The sequence below is a fragment of the Palaemon carinicauda genome, unplaced genomic scaffold (assembly GCF_036898095.1).
Source record: "Palaemon carinicauda isolate YSFRI2023 unplaced genomic scaffold, ASM3689809v2 scaffold409, whole genome shotgun sequence".
Classification (NCBI taxonomy): domain Eukaryota; kingdom Metazoa; phylum Arthropoda; class Malacostraca; order Decapoda; family Palaemonidae; genus Palaemon; species Palaemon carinicauda.
Genome location: NW_027171661.1, coordinates 122501 through 127500, shown reverse-complemented (window position 1 = coordinate 127500; position 5000 = coordinate 122501).

The following is a 5000-nucleotide window of genomic DNA, read 5'->3' as shown; positions in this document are numbered from 1 at the left end:
TTGAAGATTCACTTGTACTGTTTCTTCATCAGGTGGACAAATGCAGAAAGAACAAGTCTGACTTCTTCTCAGCAGCAGCAGCAGCAGCAGCAGCAGAAGAAGAAGAAGAAGAAGAAGAAGAAGAAAGAGGACCAGCAGCAACATTGGTAGGAGGAAAAGGACAAGGAGCAGCAGCAGCAGTAACAAAAGCAGCAGAGAGAAGTCAGACTTGGTCTAGCATGCTTTGTTACCTGATGAAGATTCACCTGTACTGTTTCTTCATCAGGTGGACAAATGCAGAAAGAATAAGTCTGACTTCTCAGCAGCAGCAGCAGCAGCAGCAGCGGAAGAAGAAGAAGAAGAAGAAGAAGGAGGAGGACTAGCAGCAACATTGGTAGGAGGAAAAGGACAAGGAGCAGCAGCAGCAGTAACAAAAGCAGCAGAGAGAAGAAGTCTGACTTGGTCTAGCATGCTTTGTTACCTGATGAAGATTCACTTGTACTGTTTCTTCATCAGGTGGACAAATGCAGAAAGAACAAGTCTGACTTCTTCTCAGCAGCATCAGCAGCAGCAGCAGCAGAAGAAGAAGAAGAAGAAGAAGAAGAAGAAGAAGAAGAAGAAGAAGAAGAATAAGAAGAAGAAGGAGGACCAGCAGCAACATTGGTAGGAGGAAAAGGACAAGGAGCAGCAGCAGCAGTAACAAAAGTGCAGAGAGAAGAAGTCTGACTTGGTCTAGCATGCTTTGTTACCTGATGAAGATTCACTTGTACTGTTTCTTCATCAGGTGGACAAATGCAGAAAGAACAAGTCTGACTTCTTCTCCTCAGCAGCAGCAGCAGCAGCAGAAGAAGAAGAAGAAGAAGAAAAAGAAGAAGAAGAATAAGAAGAAGAAGAAGGAGGACCAGCAGCAACATTGGTAGGAGGAAAAGGACAAGGAGCAGCAGCAGCAGTAACAAAAGTGCAGAGAGAAGAAGTCTGACTTGGTCTAGCATGCTTTGTTACCTGATGAAGATTCACTTGTACTGTTTCTTCATCAGGTGGACAAATGCAGAAAGAACAAGTCTGACTTCTTCTCAGCAGCAGCAGCAGCAGTAGCAGCAGAAGAAGAAGGAGAAGAAGAAAAGGAAGAAGAAGAAGAAGGAGGACCAGCAGCAACATTATCAGGAGGAAAAGGACAAGGAGCAGCAGCAGCAGTAACAAAAGCAGCAGAGAGAAGAAGTCAGACTCTGTCTAGCCTGCTTTGTTACCTGATGAAGATTCACCTGTACTGTTTCTTCATCAGGTGGACAAATGCAGAAAGAACAAGTCTGACTTCTTCTCAGCAGCAGCAGCAGCAGCAGCAGCAGCAGAAGAAGAAGGAGAAGAAGAAGAAGAAGGAGGACCAGCAGCAACATTAGTAGGAGGAAAAGGACAAGGAGCAGCAGCAGCATCAACAAAAGCAGCAGAGAGAAGAAGTCAGACTCTGTCTAGCCTGCTTTGTTACCTGATGAAGATTCACCTGTACTGTTTCTTCATCAGGTGGACAAATGCAGGAAGAACAATTCTGACTTCTTCTCAGCAGCAGCAGCAGCAGCAGCAGAAGAAGGAGAAGAAGAAAAGGAAGAAGAAGAAAAAGGAGGACCAGCAGCAACATTATCAGGAGGAAAAGGACAAGGAGCAGCAGCAGCATCAACAAAAGCAGCAGAGAGAAGAAGTCAGACTCTGTCTAGCATGCTTTGTTACCTGATGAAGATTCACTTGTACTGTTTTTTCATCAGGTGGACAAATGCAGAAAGAACAAGTCTGACTTCTTCTCAGCAGCAGCAGCAGCAGTAGCAGCAGAAGAAGAAGGAGAAGAAGAAAAGGAAGAAGAAGAAGAAGGAGGACCAGCAGCAACATTATCAGGAGGAAAAGGACAAGGAGCAGCAGCAGCAGTAACAAAAGCAGCAGAGAGAAGAAGTCAGACTCTGTCTAGCCTGCTTTTTTACCTGATGAAGATTCACCTGTACTGTTTCTTCATCAGGTGGACAAATGCAGAAAGAACAAGTCTGACTTCTTCTCAGCAGCAGCAGCAGCAGCAGCAGCAGCAGAAGAAGAAGGAGAAGAAGAAGAGGAAGAAGAAGAAGAAGGAGGACCAGCAGCAACATTAGTAGGAGGAAAAGGACAAGGAGCAGCAGCAGCATCAACAAAAGCAGCAGAGAGAAGAAGTCAGACTCTGTCTAGCCTGCTTTGTTACCTGATGAAGATTCACCTGTACTGTTTCTTCATCAGGTGGACAAATGCAGGAAGAACAATTCTGACTTCTTCTCAGCAGCAGCAGCAGCAGCAGAAGAAGAAGGAGAAGAAGAAGAGGAAGAAGAAGAAGAAGGAGGACCAGCAGCAACATTAGTAGGAGGAAAATGACAAGGAGCAGCAGCAGCAGTAACAAAAGCAGCAGAGAGAAGAAGTCAGACTCTGTCTAGCCTGCTTTGTTACCTGATGAAGATTCACCTGTACTGTTTCTTCATCAGGTGGACAAATGCAGAAAGAACAAGTCTGACTTCTTCTCAGCAGCAGCAGCAGCAGCAGCAGCAGCAGAAGAAGAAGAAGGAGAAGAAGAAGAGGAAGAAGAAGAAGAAGGAGGACCAGCAGCAACATTAGTAGGAGGAAAAGGACAAGGAGCAGCAGCAGCATCAACAAAAGCAGCAGAGAGAAGAAGTCTGACTTGGTCTAGCGTGCTTTGTTACCTGATGAAGATTCACTTGTACTGTTTCTTCATCAGGTGGACAAATGCAGAAAGAACAAGTCTGACTTCTCCTCAGCAGCAGCAGCAGCAGAAGAAGGAGAAGAAAAAGAAGAAGGACCAGCAGCAACATTGGTAGGAGGAAATCGACAAGGAGCAGCAGCAGCAGTAACAAAAGCAGCAGAGGGGAAAAGTCTGACTTGGTCTAGCATGCTTTGTTACCTGATGAAGATTCACTTGTACTGATTCTTAATCAGGTGGACAAATGCAGAAAGAATAAGTCTGACTTCTTCTCCTCAGCAGCAGCAGCAGCAGCAGCAGAAGAAGAAGAAGAAGAAGAAGAAGAAGAAGAAGAAGAAGAAGGACCAGCAGCAACATTGGTAGGAGGAAAAGGACAAGGAGCAGCAGCAGCAGCAGTAACAAAAGCAGCAGAGGGGAAAAGTCTGACTTGGTCTAGCATGCTTTGTTACCTGATGAAGATTCACTTGTACTGTTTCTTCATCAGGTGGACAAATGCAGAAAGAACAAGTCTGACTTCTTCTCCTCAGCAGCAGCAGCAGCAGAAAAAGAAGAAGAAGAAGAAGAAGAAGAAGAAGAAGAAGAAGAAGCAACATTGGTAGGAGGAAAAGGACAAGGAGCAGCAGCAGCAGCAGTAACAAAAGCAGCAGAGAGAAGAAGACTGACTTGGTCTAGCATGCTTTGTTACCTAATGAAGATTCACCTGTACTGTTTCTTCATCAGGTGGACAAATGCAGAAAAAACAAGTCTGACTTCTTCTCCTCAGCAGCAGCAGCAGAAGAAGAAGAAGAAGAAGAAGTAGAAGAAGAAGAAGGACCAGCAGCATTATTGGTAGGAGGAAAAGGACAAGGACCAGCAGCAGCAGTAACAAAAGCAGCAGAGGGAAGAAGTCTGACTTGGTCTAGCATGCTTTGTTACCTGATGAAGATTCACCTGTACTGTTTCTTCATCAGGTGGACAAATGCAGAAAGAACAAGTCTGACTTCTTCTCCTCAGCAGCAGCAGCAGAAGAAGAAGAAGAAGAAGAAGAAGAAGAAGGACCAGCAGCATTATTGGTAGGAGGAAAAGGACAAGGACCAGCAGCAGCAGTAACAAAAGCAGCAGAGGGAAGAAGTCTGACTTGGTCTAGCATGCTTTGTTACCTGATGAAGATTCACCTGTACTGTTTCTTCATCAGGTGGACAAATGCAGAAAGAACAAGTCTGACTTCTTCTCCTCAGCAGCAGCAGCAGAAGAAGAAGAAGAAGAAGAAGAAGAAGAAGAAGAAGAAGAAGAAGAAGGACCAGCAGCATTATTGGTAGGAGGAAAAGGACAAGGACCAGCAGCAGCAGTAACAAAAGCAGCAGAGGGAAGAAGTCTGACTTGGTCTAGCATGCTTTGTTACCTGATGAAGATTCACCTGTACTGTTTCTTCATCAGGTGGACAAATGCAGAAAGAACAAGTCTGACTTCTTCTCAGCAGAAGCAGCAGCAGAAGAAGAAGAAGAAGAAGAAGAAGAAGAAGAAGAAGAAGAAGAAGAAGGACCAGCAGCATTATTGGTAGGAGGAAAAGGACAAGGACCAGCAGCAGCAGTAACAAAAGCAGCAGAGGGAAGAAGTCTGACTTGGTCTAGCATGCTTTGTTACCTGATGAAGATTCATCTGTACTGTTTCTTCATCAGGTGGACAAATGCAGAAAGAACAAGTCTGACTTCTTCTCCTCAGCAGCAGCAGCAGAAGAAGAAGAAGAAGAAGAACCAGCAGCAACATTGGTAGGAGGAAAAGGACAAGGAGCAGCAGCAGCAGTAACAAAAGCAGCAGAGAGAAGAAGTCTGACTTGGTCTAGCATGCTTTGTTACCTGATGAAGATTCATCTGTACTGTTTCTTCATCAGGTGGACAAATGCAGAAAGAACAAGTCTGACTTCTTCTCCTCAGCAGCAGCAGCAGAAGAAGAAGAAGAAGAAGAACCAGCAGCAACATTGGTAGGAGGAAAAGGACAAGGAGCAGCAGCAGCAGCAGTAACAAAAGCAGCAGAGGGAAGAAGTCTGACTTGGTCTATCATGCTTTGTTACCTGATGAAGATTCACCTGTACTGTTTCTTCATCAGGTGGACAAATGCAGAAAGAACAAGTCTGACTTCTCCTCAGCAGCAGCAGCAGCAGAAGAAGGAGAAGAAAAAGAAGAAGGACCAGCAGCAACATTGGTAGGAGGAAATCGACAAGGAGCAGCAGCAGCAGTAACAAAAGCAGCAGAGGGGAAAAGTCTGACTTGGTCTAGCATGCTTTGTTACCTGATGAAGATTCACTTGTACTGATTCTTAA